This window comes from Aedes albopictus, chromosome 2 (genome assembly GCF_035046485.1).
Source record: "Aedes albopictus strain Foshan chromosome 2, AalbF5, whole genome shotgun sequence".
Lineage (NCBI taxonomy): Eukaryota > Metazoa > Arthropoda > Insecta > Diptera > Culicidae > Aedes > Aedes albopictus.
This window is the reverse complement of record NC_085137.1, coordinates 48227521-48244999: the sequence shown is the minus strand read 5'-3', so window position 1 is coordinate 48244999 and position 17479 is coordinate 48227521. Positions and strand designations below refer to the sequence as shown.

The 17479-nt window shown below is 39.9% G+C and overlaps 1 protein-coding gene across 2 annotated transcripts in view; it reads left to right on the top strand.

Moving 5' to 3' along the window:
• Positions 1 to 17479, top strand: part of LOC134287582 (homeobox protein invected-like) — a 240281-nt gene that overhangs the window by 173158 nt on the left and 49644 nt on the right. The gene's annotated exons all lie outside the window — the stretch shown is intronic.

Here is a 17479-nt window from a genome sequence, read left to right as displayed (position 1 = left end):
TCTGAAGAGGTTTCGCAGGATATTTCGGGATAGAATAAAACGCCGCCTAGAAGAACCGGATTGCTATTCTCAATAATCACGAAAATTCATCCAGAAACTCAAAGCTTTCCGTAACGGTTTTGTGCCACGAGCCGAAATATCGAGAGATAAGGACGGGAGCCTCTAATTAGACGGACGTGAGGTAGCTGAAAGATGAAAGCAACACTTTGATGAGTACCTGAGTGGAGTGGAAAACTTAGACACGGGAGACCAAGGCTTCTTTGCCTTGAATTTAAGTCAAACATTTCAATAGGTCCTATCTGCATTGGAGAGGCTCTCTTTGTTCACTTTCTCTTTCAATTATTGCAATGTAATGGTACACTTTTCAACTATTTTTGTAGTACAAATCAAAAGACGATTGTTTTGACCATCGTTCAATGCATGGAGACAATCATAATACAAATAAACAGCTGAGATATTAACGAAAGAGAGGGAAACCAAAGAGAGCCTCTCTTCTGCAGATAGGACCTTTAGACATGTTTGGCCTGAATTCGTTGTTGTCTGTAGAAGTGGACGAATATGATCCAATTCACATGCTAAGGTATGCTTAGGATGTCATTCACCAGTTAAAAACTAACAAAGCTGCTTTATGAGACGAGGATGGTATCGATAGTAGTAAGTCTTAGACGTTTCGTGGCACTGAGACGACGATCAGGATTAAGAAAAAAAACATTGGCTTCTTCAGGTAGTGTGATTGAAATTCTTCCTGGGATTCCTCAGGAAGTTATATCTGGGATTCTTCCAGGTGTTTTTTCTGACATTTCTTGAGAGGTTTCAATCAGGATTTCTTCATGCACAGATTGAAATCCCAAAATCTCAAAATGAGGGATCCTAAAAAAAATCCCAGAAAAAGCTTTTTGAGAAATTCTTGGAAAATCTCCAGGAATTCCAGAAAGAACTCTAAAAGGAATCACAGAAATAATTGATGAAGTAATCTCAGAAGGTAGTCCTAGAGGAAATCAAAAACAAATTTCTATGAAATCCCAGAAGGACTTACTTACTTACTTGAAATAGTTCCTTCGGGGATTCCTTCTTTTGAAATTCTGAGGATTCCTCCAGGTGTTCCTTCACGTGTTATTTACGAAGTCCTTACTAGAGTTTTCAGAGTTTTCCTCTAAGATAAATCAAGAGTTCCTGCTCGAACTTCTAGAAGTTCCGTCTGATTTTCTTCAAGGTATAAATTCTGGTATTTCTTGTTTTGAGGATTCTTCTTGCCTTTCTCGTACACTCAGTGTACTGGAAAGGCTATATGTTCACTCCGAAAACGACTTTTTGAAAGAAGGAGGATAAAGTTACATATACCAATCAACTCAGCTCGACAAATTGAGATGTTGACTGTATGTGTATGCGGCCGCCGGCCAAAAGTGACCCTCACGACGTCGCCGAGCAAAATATAGTCGGCGCACAGGTCTAGGTGGTCAGAATCATGAGATAAACCTTGCCAAAGTACTTTGTTTTTAATGCACACTGGCGCCACATAGCGGTAGAATTAAGCATCAAACTTACCACCATTTAATAGCCATAGATCTTCTGATCAACTTTGCTGAAGACACGTACTTTCTATGAGGTCAGAACCATGAGATAAACCATGTCAAAGTACTTCGTTTTAATGGCACACTAGCGCCACATAGCGGCGGAATTCCTTACCAAATATTCCAGCGTTTGAGGGCCATAACCCGCTGCGCAACTTACATCAACCGATTTTAATGACCGATGGTTCATTCGACGCGGAATCAGCTCCCATTGTTCCCTGATGGTTCAGATCGGTCCAGCCGTTTCGGAGTTAAGGCCATTAGGTGTTCCGGAACGGTACCTCAGAAGGGGGCCTGATATGAAAATGTTACAAACCCATGCATGCGACACATTAAATCGCGCATTTTTCGATCACCTGACGAACGATAAGCAGGAAAATAGTCTCATACCATATCTGCACCGGCATTGTTTCGGAACCGAGTCCAGGTGTCACGCCGGAAGTGGCCAAACATAAAAGTGTACCTATACCAAACCTATGCATGCGACATATCAAACCGCGGGTTTTTCGATAACCTGATGAACGGTAAGCATATCTGAAAATGGTATTGTTCCGGGAACCGGTTCCGGGTGCCCCGCCGGAAATGGCCAAACTTAAAAAGGACCCAACCCATGCTTGCGACATATCAAATTGCGCCTTTTTCGATATCCTGATGAACAATAAGCAAGAAAATAGGCTTAGACTATATTAGAATCTACCGATAGTGCTCCGGGAGCAATTCTGGGTGTCCCATCGGAAGTGATCAAATGCAACATATCATATGCGACATATCAAATGGCTTTTTAAGTAACCTATAGAACGGTTAACGAGAACCTGATGAACGGCAAGCAGGAAAATAGTCTCAGACCATATCTGATCCGGTAGTGTCTCTGAATCAGTTCCGGGTGTCCCACCAGAAGTGATCAAATGTATAAGGGAACCAAACCCACATGACACATCAAATCGGAACTCTTTCGATAACCTGCTGAATGGTAAACAAGTAAATAGGTCACATTATAGACTACAGTAGTGTTACAAAACCGGTTCCTGGCGTTCCACCGGATATGATGAAATGTAAAAGTAAATCATATTCATGTATGTGACATATCAAACTGCGACTTTTCACTTGATGGAAGAAAATGAACTCAAACTGTATATGACACCACTTTTAGTGTTTGCGAATACCTGCTGTGTTATAGAACCGGTTCATGGTGCACCGCTAAAATTACGTGCGGGAAAGTTTTCACACTTGGCAAAGCGTGTACTGAACGCTTAAGGAAGTCAAGTATATTTCCATTACGAAATTCCTGAATTGTAAATATACAATAGAATGGATCAACGTTCCATTTTCATTTTATTGCATTTCTCTCATGAGGAAGTCAAGTTTTGTAGAGAAGGTCTAACAATAAAATAATGCCCAGGGTGTACAGAAAAAATTAACTTTGTCGAATACCGTTAAGTGATTTGATGCTTGTGAAAAAAGTCATACCTTAGCTTGTGACTATCGTATTCTCATTGATCGGTCTTCGATGGTAGTGAAGGTTGTCAGCAGGCGACTAATAAGACTGATTTTATTTGTACAATAAATGCAATCATTAACTTTTCCAATTCCATTCTCGAATTATGGTTGTTCTAAATCTTGTCTAGTAGAAGAAGTAGATTTGTGCCAAACGCGTACAGTCCGTTGCGAAACTAGACAAACCAAATAAGTCATATACCAACAACAACTCGACAAGACAGTTACAGTTAGACGAAACACAAGACCAAAAACGAAAAATGAATTACCCCTGACGATGACACAAAACACCAGTGTCGAAACGTCGAGCAAATAATAAATCTCGTTTTACCTACATTAGAAGTCTGCGTAGCCGTTTAAATTGTAGATATAAATCGATACTCCAGAAGATCTAATTCTAGTATTACCATGATTCAAGAACACTTCCGCTTACGTCAATGGAGATATCATGAATACTTATTTGACGAGAAAGGCACTATCACCGCTAGGTGGATTAATCTGAGTTTTTTTTAGATCCCTCCAGAACGTATTCCTAAGATGCCTTCAGAAATTCCCTCACCGGTTTCTCCTGCAATTCCTCCTAGGATTGCATTTTCTTCCAAGATTGACCAGGAATTGCTTCTGAGATTTCTCCAGATTTCTGTCTTTGATTTACCCAAAAGTTCCTTCAGTAATTCTTCGAGGAATTCCTTCTGGGATTCATCCAGAAGCTCCCTCTGAGATTGCTCCAGGAGTTTTTTCTGGGATTCCTTGCTGGGCGTACCTTTTGCGATTCCTCTAAGAGTTTCTCGTAGGTTCTTCTTGGAACTCCTTCAGGAAATTTTCATGGACCTCCGTTGAAAATCCCAAAAGAAGTTCCTCTAAGTTTCCCTCAGGATTTACTCTAGGTTTGGCCTGTGACTTGATCCATTGAATTAATAAAACTATGCCTTGCTTACCGTACACGGAACCGCCAAACTACCCAAAATTGAGTTCTTTTGACGCAATCCCATAGTTCCACCCAATAAGCCAAATTTGAGTAAATCGATTAAACTCACACTAGGTAAATTGCCTTTACCTCCAGCAAAAAAATATACTTAAGAGTAGGTAAATTCAACCCAAGACCCCCCCCCCCCCTCATTCAACCCAAATTTGAGTATACCTACATTTACTCAAAATTGGCTTATTGGGCTCAAGGACCCCCATTGGGTAGACGCATCTCTGTTTTTGACAACATCGGTGGGGGAAAGAGGGAAAACAACCTAATTTTGGGTAACTAGTTTATTCGATATACTCAGCTTTGAGTAAAATCGACCCAAAAATTAGGTAGTTTGATTTCTCCGTGTAGACCTCCGTGATGCAGTAATTTATCCAATCGTCAATCCTAATAAAGACACTTTCCATTTTATTCATCCACCTGCCAGTTTGGTCGCACCCACAACCCACAAGCTGGAGCCCGTCCTAACATTATAAATATTGTTATTGCCAACACAAGTCTCACATTTCAATTAGCGGATTATGAGTCATCGTACGGCGCGACCCACCATCACCACCGTAGTCGTCCGTCATCGTCCATCAGGTTAGGACGCGCCACATGGACGATGCGCTGACGCTGAGCCGACGACGATAGCAGTACCAGGAATAACGACTGCCGGCCGCCGCGACCCGCAAAAAATGAATTCTTATTAAGACCCGCGCTTATGACTTGCGGGCCGCCGCCGCGCCGCGCTGCGATAATTATGTTGTAAAATGAGAACTCCACTCTAAACAATTCGACCAGCCCAGCCGGGGGAATGGATCTCTCCTAACGTTTACTAATGATTTAATTGCCATTCGGTTTATTATATTCGCTGGTGGTTCGGGTTGTTGATATTTTTTTCGTCTTCTCAGTGCGTCTCAGCTTCCTACGAACCGGGCGAAATCCGCGCGCGACTCCGACGGGTTCAGCGATCCGTCGCATGCAAAGTGAACGCAAAGAACGCGACAAACTCACGACTTGGGTGGTCCCGCCATCAACCGGCGAACCCAACGACTTCAACGACGACGACGACTACGGCGGTGGATGCTGGAGAGTATCAGTTTGCTCTCCAGCGCAGCAGTTCCAGCTACAGTGGCATTCTTTTTCCTTTTGTTGTTGATATTTTTGCTCGCTGGTTCGGTCACGATTATCCAAATGAAGAGACTTTTTGATGGATTCATTAGTCTCCTACGGTATGACGGATGCTACGGGCGAGGCGGCAGATTGAGGGGGGTTTATGTCAAGTGCGGTTTCCGGTTTTATTTTTGCGCTTTCCTAATGGACTGGACTGCGGATTGTGGAGTGTGTAGATTTGGAAAAGACAATCCGTCACATTTAGCGTTCATCGTTGTTGCATTCGGCCACATTTATGGAAAAAAGGTTTAGAGTTTCAGCAAAAATGAATGTCGTGTAAATGATATGATGGCAGAGCTGTTGATATCTGCCTAATGACACAGTTTTTTTTTATTTAGTTTTTCATCAATCCTATGAAAGTCTAATAATAAAATGCACCCAAATTTTCTGTGACCTACAGGGGATAGACAAAATGATCGGGACAGGCAAAATTTTCACTTTTCTAAAAATGTTCAATTAGCTGTAACTTTTCGAAAAGTGCATCAAATGTTCTCAAATTTTTACTGTAAGTTCATCGAATAGTTGTGTATCAGTGGACAGAATTTGGAAATGATCGGGCTATTCTGCACGAAGTCATAAGCATTTTAGAAAAAGGTAGAATTATCTGATAGCCAAATTGGAGCTGTAACATCTCTGGATTCAATGAACTGAATGCAATGAAATCTTGTCCATTTATGACTTATATAATGAGCTCTGAAAAACGTTTGACTAAACTTGAAATTATTAACAAGAGAAAAAGTTATAGCGATTTCATTAATTTTATGATGGTTTAGTAAATTGGTCTATTTTTAATATGCGTCCCATTACTTTTTCAATGAACTGCCGCATATGTTGTTACCTTTTTCAACACATATCTGTATTTAAGACAATCAAAGGGAATTTAAATGAACTGTAATTTTGAAACGATGTTGAAATTTAAGAAAATTTGGTATTTTTTTAGAAAAATAATCTAATCGTTAAAATTTTCTTCCGTGTTCAGAATTTAAAGTTATGTCAAAAAAATTTCAAAGCTTATTATATAAGTCATAAATGGTCAAAATTTAATTGCATTCGGTTTATTGAATCCGAAGATATAACAGCTCAAAGTAGTCTATCGGATAATTGTACCTTTTTGTTAGAATTTTTAAAACCTCGTGCAGAATAGTTCGATCTTTTCCAAATTTTGTCCACTGATACACAAATAGTTGGTCAACTTGCAGTGAAAATTTGAGAATACTTGATGCACTTTTCGAAAAGTTACAGCTATTTGAAATTTTTTTGAGAAGGCAAAATTTTGCTGTCCCGATCATTTTGTCTATCCCCTGTAGATTCGATTCTACATTTTCCCAAGGGTTATTAAAGGGTACTATTGCTACCAAAGATCAAAGGGAGCGCCCATAAATGACACCGACTTTTTACTCCTCCTCCCCCTTCGTTGTTAGACGTGTGCGCCGCCGTCGCCGACGTTTTTTCCACGCCGCCGCTGCCAGTTAAGCTGACCCGGCTCGCCACTGTTCATATGTTTTTCAAGTCGCCGAACAATTTTTCCCACGTTGATGTGAAAACGACAAAGATCTTTTTTCTCGACAGCACTTTACACATACAGACATACACTTTACAAATGTAATTTGTACACTTTTTTTTTTATTAATGTTTGTATTATTTTCCTTGAGATCTTTTATGAATCTTTTGCAATATGTTCTCAGTTTGCTGTTAATGATTTCTTACTATGACTCTTTGAAGGTCCTCGCTTCATTTTTTACCATTCATTTTCGCTTATCCATGATGGATGATGCGGTTTCTCATCCTACTAAATTTTCAATATAATGCATTATAATGCAGCGATTTTTTCAAGAATTCTTGTCTTCTTCAGAAATTCTTCTAGAGGAACCTTCAAAAACTTCACCAAGAATTCTTCAAGAAAACCTTGCTTGAGAAATTCCTTCAGGAATTCTTTCAGAAACTTTACCGGGGTTCAGGATATTATCTTAGAATTCTAGACATTCTTACAGCGATTTTTTCTTGAAAAATGCAAAACTGTGGAATTATTTAAGATATTTCTCCAGATATTTAAAAACCTCCAAAAGTTTTAAATGGATGCCTTAGTTTTCTCCTTATGTTTTCTAATGAATTTTATAAGCGAGCCTTATATAGGTTCCTATTTAAATGGCTCCATTGAGTTATTCGAAAGCCCATCAATAACGTTACGCATTAATTGTCCATTTCCATTCCCTTCCCCTTAATGGCATTTTTTTTGTATGAGACCTCTGAAATTTGTGTATGGGGTTGTCGCACTTTGCTGAGCCTCCTCTTTCCTCTCAAAGCGTCACTCTTCAGGGGTTCCTCCAAAAATATCTCCGGAATTTCTTCAGGCATTTCTCTAGGGATTCTTCCAGTATTTTTCCAGAAAATCGTCCAGCGGTTTCTTAAAAAAATCTTCCAGGAATTCCTCCAGTCATGAGTACGGATAAGTGTCTACCAAGTGAGTAAGACTGATACAGCCTTAGCTCACGAGAATAAACACCAGCACCTGCTCGACCTTCGAGAAGGGAGCCATCAGTGTAACATACGATGCCGTATGAAATACTTCTCTCCAGATATCCAGATCTCCACTCTTCCCGAGAAGGGAATTTAGTGGAAAATGTGCCGTCATTGTCCGAAGGCCATAAAGCTTTCTTGATTCTGAACTCAATATGAGGTGTCCAGGAAAGCTTGGAATCAAGAATGACTCCAACGTACTTTACCTGTTCAATCACATCGATTTCAGAATCAATGAGACGCAAAGGTCGAACGCCATTACGGTTTCGCCTTTCCATAAAAAGAACAATAGATGTTTTACTCGGATTAACCGAAAGGCCATATTGGCGACACCAACCCTCAACTACCTGAAGGGCGCTTTGCATCAGGTCGAAAAGTGTGGTGATACACATATCAACTAACAATGCTAGGTAGTCGTCGGCAAAACCATAAGTAGGAAAACCGCTATTATTGAGTTGCCTCAATAGCGTATCTGCTACGAGATTCCACAAAAGCGGTGATAAGACTCCCCCTTGGGGGCATCCACAAACACTCAATTTCCTAATCGCCGCTTGACGCAATGTCGCGAAGAGATGTCGGTTTTTGAGCATTTGGTGAATCCAATTGGAAATCATTGGAGATATACCATGACCCCATGCGGCTTCCAATATGGCATCGAAAGGCACGTTGTCAAAGGCACCCTCGATGTCTAAGAAAACACCCAAGCAGGAATGCTTTTGAGCGAATGCCTTCTCGATATCGTAAACAACTTTGTGTAAAAGAGTCACAGTGGACTTTCCAGATTGGTAAGCATGTTGGTTCACATGAAGAGGCACATTGGCCAGATAAACATCACGGATGTGATGATCGACAATGCGTTCTAAGCATTTCAGAAGAAAAGAGGTCAAACTGATAGGTCTGAAGCTCTTTGCTTCTTCATACGACGCACGACCCACTTTCGGAATAAACTTTACAGTAATATCCCGCCAGGATTTGGGAATACACCCTGTAGCAAAATTGCAAACAAGTAGTTGTTTCAAAACATGTTTGAAATGATCAAATCCCTTCTGAAGCAAAATAGGATAAATCCCATCTGCCCCGGGAGATTTGAAAGGAGCAAAGCTATTAAGTGCCCATTCAATCGATTCTAAAGTTATGATACTCCGAGCCGAAGCTAAAGTTCATCCGAAGATGTAATATCCACACATCCGGGGAAGTGTGTACTGAATAAACATTCCAAAACTTCCTCATCAGAGGAAGTGAAATCAGCATTGGCAAACGAAGTTCGTTCACTTGAAAATCCTTAGATTTTGCAAGGATTTTGTTCAATCGACTGGCTTCACTCAGACTGGAAACATTTGTACAAAGGTTTTTCCAGCCGGATCGTTCAGCAGACCGAAGAGCTTTCTGGTAGGCCTTGCGAGCCGACCTGAAAGCCTCCGATCCAGCCGAACGTCGTCTGTTCCAACTCTTTCTACACTGTTTCCTGAGCTTCGCCAGATCGGAGTTCCACCAAGGGGTTCCTCTTGTGGTCTTCACAGACCGCAGAGGGCAGGCTTCTTCAAAAGCTTCCATGATGAAGGCCGTTATAGTATCAATGGCATAATCTAAATCACTTGGAGTGCCATGAAATTTGGCTGCAACCAAATCGGTAAAGATATCCCAGTTGGTTGACCGGGGATCCCTGAAACGCAAAGTTTGCGAAGTAACATTCACATGTTCAAACAAGATGTAGCGATGGTCAGATAAAGATTCTTCATCTGACACATGCCAATTGGTCAGCTCATGACTAATTCTGCTAGAGCAAAGCGTTGTGTCTAACACTTCCTCTCTACCAGATACCATGAAGGTTGGGCGGTTGCCTATGTTAAGTAATCCAAGATCTGTACTACTTAAGTATTCCATCAAACTAGAGCCTCTCAAATCGATGTCTGAGCTGCCCCAGATGATATGGTGAGCATTAGCATCACTGCCAACTATTAGCGGAAGGCGTTTTGAAGTACAGTATGCGATGACTTGTTTGAAAGCATCCGTAGGGGATGGTTCATCATGCGGTAAATAAACCGAACAATAGACTTATTTCCTGTTGAGGATTCCAACAGATACATTAATTGTGATAGTTCATACATCTCTGGTGGTTAGTTCAGAGATGAGTGTAGCAACTATTGTTCTGTGAACAAGCACACAGGCTCGAGGCATGACACGTGAGTTTGCCATTTCATGTTTACTGAAAGTAGCAAACATCGAGTTCACAAGGTTTCCTAGATAGAAATTCCCATTACGAAAGTAAGGTTCTTGGACTAAGGCCACTTGGGTTGTACCATTTTGCATAAGTCTGCTTAGATTGATTGTTGCTGTTCTTTTATGCTGAAGATTGATCTGAGCTATCCTAACCGTAGTCACTACTCAAACTAGGTAAGACACTGGATTCCTCCAGAAGCTCCTTCGAGGATTCCCTCAGGAGTTCCTTAACGAATACCTCCTGAAGCTCCTTCTGGAATTCCTCTTAAATTTTCCAGTATTGACCAGAAGTTGTTTCTGGGAATTATTCAATAGTTCCTTCAAAGATTCGTCCTTCTGGAAATTTCAATCGTGATTTATTCCGGAATTCACTCCTTCCATTTCTGGATTTCTTCAAGAGTCTTCTAGGATTTTTTAAAGGATTTTTTTTCTGAGATTCCTCCTTTGAAAACTCCGAGTTTTCTCCAAGATTTCCTTCCGGAATTCTTCTAGCATTTATTCCTGGATTCCTCAAAGATTTCCATCTGTAATTCCTAAGAGAGTACCTTCTGAGATTTCTCAGGAAGTCCCTTCTCAGATTTCTCCAATATTTCTTTCTGGGATTGATCCAGATCTTTCCTGGATTTTCACAAGAATTTTGGGGTGGGGTTTTTCATTAGCTCTTATCGAGAACTGCTGGAGGAATTCTTAAAACAGAAAATCCTATGAAACTTCCAGGATAATCAAAACAGAAAGTTCTTGTGGATTTCCAGATTAAAATCCTGGAAGAACACCAGAATAACTGCTGGAGTAATTTCAGCAGGAGCTCCTGGGGATCCCTCGAAAAAACCTCTAGAGAAATCTTAGAAAGAAATAAGAAACAGAAATCTTAGAAAAATATGTAAAATAAACGAAATTTATGAGCTCAAAACTTGAAGTTAAAAAAAACGACTTGAAGAACATTTCAAGTTTTCTGATATGTTTTGTAAAAATAGTCGAAGTTTGGTTAAAAATATAAAAATGGGTGGTCGTTGTGGTGCAACATTGTAAAAATCATTAAAAACTGATATTTTTAAAAAAATTTAATTTGGTTTGGAGATTTTTTTTCCTGAAATCTTGAACCAATATTTTTTTTCTTTTGTGAAAAAGTATTAAAAACTGGTCAATTGGTTCAAAGGTAATGACGGTTCAAAAAAAAAAATGTGAAAGGGGGGGGGGGGGGTTAGAATCAAAGGAATGCAAGTGACAAGAAACCACTTTCGAGTAAATGAGGTTTTTTGGAGTTTCAAAATCGACCCAATTTTCTACGATTTATTGTAATTTTTCCAATCATAGTAAAAATAATCTTAGAAAAGTTCCTCAAAGCTTGAAATCTGAAGAATTTTTTTATATGCTCAGCTCAAAATTGCCAAAATGGTCACTTACACCCCATCATTTCTGGGCCCATCGAATGTCATTTTTTGGACTACTCTATTTTAAAAATGGCCACCCTAACGGCTAAACAAAAACTACGGGGATAATTATTTTCGGCAACGATCATTCCTATCGATTTTGAGCAATATCGGAGCATTTTTATTTTCGAGTTTATTCTTTTTTCATGGAATGGCTGTATTATTATATTATGGCACTCAATGGAAATTTTGAATGCGTTCGGTTATGTACACTTGTTTTTACGACTAAATACCGTTTTCTTTAAAAATAAAGGGTAGATTTTACAATTAAGGTATTCGCTCACAACAAATTCATCACCGACTGTGACAAATTTGAAAGACTCCATTCAGTCCATTTCGTGTCTTGTTTGCCATGGATTTCAAGTGTTATGTTCAAATTAAAATTACTCACATTTTCCGCATACTACATACGGATCGTCTAGGGCAGCACTTGTTCCCAAATTGCCCCCTCCGACCCCTCTCTCGTGCAGGTTGACACCTAACAAGCACGAAAACAATTGAATGATTTAAAAGTGCGTGCTAAATTTGGAATGGTTGGCCCTTCAGCGAGTTGTTCCGAGTCCATTGCATTGTTAGTGAGAGAGACTGATCTCCATTCCGAAAGTAGGTAGGTACCATTGCATTACACATTGGAGGACATTCATTCACATTGTTGGGACGACAAATTTCCGAATGACAAAATGAATGACTGTCCTCATTTTGATCGTGTTAGCTGGTGGGGTACCGTTCCATGGACCAGGATCCGTCGGAGTATGTCCACCACGCCGCCAGGGATGGAATGGTGAGGGGAGGGGGGAAGAGATATCAGACTGGGAAACAGAAACAGCGACATGAAGGATTTAATTAAATTTAACTTCATGACAGTTTGTTAAGATGTGACGTTGAAATGGAACGAACGAGTTTTTGGGCAGTCAGCTTCGGGGGAAGTGGAGTAAAATGATGCGTTTTACCCTGTTGAAACACTAATGGTTTTGTTTTAAATAGGATATGAAAATTTGTTTGAGAAACCACTTATTTCTTTAGTTGAAAACAAATCGATCTGATTAAAGGCCGTCCACACCAAAATCCGGACAAACAAAAAATATTCTAGAAAAAAACAACTACATGTTTTTGAAGCATTTTATTTAATTCATATTATAGACAAATGTGATACTCAACACAACAGCATATAGACTTATTTGGATTTGATTCCATAAGCTGCTGCGTGGACTTTCTTATTTACAACTTTCGTAAAGATTTGAACGGTGAACTTGTCGATTTTCTTCTAAGCAACATGTTACTTAGAACGAATTAATTGAATAGTTGACACCTTTCCACTGCTTCTTGAGGTCTTCCTTCACCAGAGATTAAAACATCAATTGATCGCAGCTGTGGACGGTTTGATGGATACCAATCCTTGGCTTCATAATTGACCTTGATCATACCAAGTGATTGTATCTTTAACGTAATGGCAACTGGCCAAAATTGACCAGAACAAAGTCGCGTATTTTTTTTTGTTGTTCAGCAAACGTAAGAGACGCTTTTGGAGGAATTTTTGCAAAAAACTCACAGCGTACATGTTGTTACAAAAATCTGAGGTTTTAGCTCACAAGAACATATTGCTTGCCATACCTGATATCTTTCGGAGAAGTTGGTTTTAAATTTAATTTCAAACGTTCAGGGTAAGTTGCTGTGTTAAAATCCTGTTCTTTGAGGTATTCTAACTTTTTTGAGCCACTTTGTTTCATCATCCATTACAACTCAACGGAATTTTGTGAGAACTTGTCAATAAAGAATGCGGATTTTCCAAGCGTTTGTGCAAAATACATTTTCTTCTTGCTAACTCAGATGGCGCCATTCTTAATACTAAAGGCGATTTGTAGAACAATGTATTTATTTATATTCGTCTATGTATCGGTCTTGAGCATAGTAAATTTTATATCATTCCGTGGTAATTTGAATAAGAAACAGAATCAATACTTTGTCCAGATTTTGGTGTGAACGGCCTTTAGCATGTTAATAAGAAAAGAAAAAAACTTCCAGGAAGATTCTCGTTAAATAAGCAACTTTGCTGAATACACCATTTGATTCAATGGGAAGAAGAACGAGAGTCATCCCTTAAGGTTTCGAGCATTTTACCCCACCCTCCCCATAATAGGACGTTGGTACATCTAGTTCGCTTCTGAGCTGAAGAATGAATGCACAAACTCAAACAGTCGTCAGTCAGTCAGACACCAGCAGCAGCAGTATAGTACCAGTGTAGGTACTCACAGTGTAAAATATGTTTTCCCACCCCTGCCCAGTCAGAGTCAGTACCTCTGGTTGATGGGTGGAAGGGTGCGGTGTACGAATTGCAAACTAGAACGTGATTAAATTTTCACTTTGAGGAATGTTCCTAGGGCTGACGGGGATCAGAGCAAACTGGACCGAAAGCGAGAGCGGGAGACAGGGGAATGAAAACATGACACTTATTTAGTTTAAATTACATTCTGCTTCGAGAGATAGCTATCTTTACCTCTACTGACTGGTGGGATTGAGCGAATTTCGTCAAGCTGTCAGTCATCGAGGTGTTGAATGTTCTAGTTTGGTGCGAGATGATAATTAGTTGGGTGAACAATGTCTAATTAAGATTTTCATCGGCTTATTAGATCGTGTGGCGATTTCATGTGTTTTCGTGCTCGACATTAATCGGTCAGGGGTTCTCAACCAAGATGGCTGATTGATGTTATCTCAGCCATCAGTCAAACTTAGTTAAAAAAAAGCTTCTTGTTGTTATATTACTATGCTCCATTTTCTACATACATCATTGACATATTTTGATGTAAACTTAGTCAATGTTGAAATCAAAAGGATTGCATCTCTAAACCTCTATTGTGAATAATGTTTCCATCACTTCGGAAACTCCGGATAACTCCTAACACTTCGGAAAAACGCTACCCAAAGCTAAATTGTGTGTTATCACTGTATCTCTCTCACCCTACAATCGATATCTGCATGATCTGGTTGGCGCATAAACTTATGACAACGGTTTGCAGTGGGCGAGCGAATGCTCCATCACCACCTACTCTTAAACACTGAGGGTGCCTGTTAGTCCCAAAGAGATATTCGTTGATTAATTGTGTAAATGCAGCTAATCTAGCGATATTGGAGTAGTAATTTCAGTTGCTGTAAAGCTCATTATTTTAGCTTTCAATTCGAACAAATATCAAAAAAGATTGTGCCAAAACGTCTGAATCTCTGTTCAAATCCTGGTTCAGGGTCGTTTCCATCCGTGTCACCAAACCTGTCAGTCAGTCGGTGAAATAAATCAATACCGCCGGCATCGTGGTGACGACGATGTGCCATTTATCCGGCAGTCACTAGTGGCTTGACACATCAATCAATGTGTATATAGTTTCCGGTCGAACGCAACGCGCGCAGAAAAATCGATAACTTTGAGTTACGGTCCAATAAAGGGAGCAATTTTACGGTTCACTCCCTATTCTTGCGCGCGCAATCCGGACCTTTCACGAATACATACACACGAACCCTGGCTGGGTCTGGAACGTGTCGACATTGGATACGTGCAGGTTTGTCACATTTTTTTTTTTTATTCTTATTCACTTAACCTAATTTACAGCTCTTTTGTCCACTAGGGCACTACGTGAGCGATTCCAATTGGACGCTGCACTTTGTACAGCGCCTACATGTATTCTATTCTAATTTAACTTTATCGAACTGGTGCCTTGTGCTGCTTCAACTTTTCTACCCTGTCCACGGTAGAATGATGAGCACGATGATGCTGATGTTTGGCTGCTGTTCCTTTTCCACACTGAAATAATTCTAAGAGCCTATTTCATCAGACGCTACACATACATTTTACCCCTAGCCTGACACGTTCACTTCAAATGAAACGTTATACTTTTCATTTCATAAACAGCTCCGATTGAAAAGCCTTCTAATGAAACTAAATAACACTTGCGCATATCGGAGTTATATGCACATAACACGATCGATACATCAGCTGTGCATATAACTTTGGCCGGATGGAAAAGCAACATTGGCAGATAAAGTGGAACACGTTTTGCAGAATTCCACAATTCCAGTAAGTGAGCTTCGTGGTCGTGCGGCTAGCGGTGTCGGTCATTTAGGCGTTGTGAGTTCGATTCCCGCTCCAGCCGAGGAAACTTTTTTTCAAAATGTGAGGGATATTATTGGAGTTGCATATACATTGGCGCACCCAGCCCGCATGATAAAAGCAAAATACATGACATATAACAGTATCATGGCGACCTGAGAGTCATACCACATGCGTCGCATATAACTCTCCCTTCCCATTTTCAACCTTAGATTAGATTCATATGATATTCCAATAGTGCAGTAATATATGATTGACATATAACTGTGATCGGGAGAGTTGGCTCAGTGCAGTACGATTGGGGGGTCCATGCGGATGCGGTTCGCCGATATCCAAATTCCGGGTCCGTTGGAGCTATATGCTCCGAAGAGGGTCAGGTGCCAGCTGCTCTCGGGGGGAAGAGCAACTGACGAAAAACTGCAAGTGCCGGGGCTGGGTTCGAACCCATGACCATCCGCTTATGAAGCGAACGTGTGGACCACTGCGCCACGGGCCCCGACGGTTTGTCACATTGATTTGTCACATTGATGTCGCTATCGCGGAAGCTAATGTCACCATTCGATTCGAATCCACGGTAAATCACTTCACTGTGCCTAATTCTCGTGGTAGGTACACTGCAAAAACTGCAAATATTTATTTTATGTGAAAATACACATCGATGCAATTGACCTTTCCACACATTATTTTTATTACCTAAACTATAATCATGATATTTAATGTTTATGCTTTAGATTAGTTTCACAAATACTTGATATGTGTTGACACCCATAGCAAAAAACTATGTGAGTACACACATAATACCAATGCTTAGTTTCTGTGTCAGCCGTCGGCGACACGCAAAGTGAAAAATGGCGACTAAAACAAATCTACAAAAAATTGTGCAACAGGTTTCGCAGCTCCCAGTAGAGATATATTATCAAAATCATCGCGGATATATTCGTCTGGAGCATGGAATAGACATCGTTAATCGCATCAAATTGAAAAATCTTTGAAAACTTAGGTCAAGAAGAGCGCAATTTGGATCTTTCGGAGCTGCAAAGTTGACCGATTGGTCACTCACTGGTGGTAAACCACGTGGTAAACAATCGACCAACTTTTCAGTGCCTCTTTCTTAAATAGCTATTGGCTTTGTTTTAAAATCATTTCAACAATTTCAAGTTCTTTATGAATGCTTAATTCCCAGTAAAACTTTTATTTTCCCATATAAAAATCATTTGAGCACATCTATTGGTTTTATTTGCCATTCTGTATTGTTTTTATGTGTAGTCGCACATCAAAATGATGTATACCAATAAATAATTCGGTATGTGTGTCACTCATAAACATCATTTGTCCAGACAAATTGCAAAAATACATGTGTACAAAACATAAAATGAATATTTGCAGTTTTTGCAGTGTAGAACAATCAAAATATTACAATCAATCATTCTAGAATCATACCGTGAGTAAACAACTTCTTGAATTGCTGTTCACCACGTGTAGGTGGCGCATCCAAGGTGGAAGGCAAAGAATGTGAATAAAAGGCGACCGTCGAATTTACGATTTGATTCCCTGAATGGCGGCGGCTGGCTACCATTCTATAGGTCGATTATTAAATCATGATCGAAAACGTCCCACACGCTCACGCATTCGAATATTTTGGGGTCGAACGGAAGAAAGGTTCCTTTCCATTACTGAGAGGTGGGAGATAAAATGTGAAGTATTTTCGTGGGATGTGATAAATTCAGCTAATGGCAACGTAGTAAATAGGCCCCGAAATGAAGTCATAACGCTGTCAAACCGTAATTTACAGCAAAGCATTCCGGCCAATATTTTAGAAAGTGTTTCAGTTTCGAAAACCAGTGGGTTTCGTGACCTTGTGAGTGTTTTTTTCATAAAAAAAATCTTGACTCCTTTGAGGTATTAGATGAATTGTCAAAAAATTATCAGTTTATAGCAGTGTTAGTTCTCAGATTGATGAACATTTTCGATAAAAAAAATTCCTTTCAGACATTACTTTCTGTTGTTATGTACTTACACA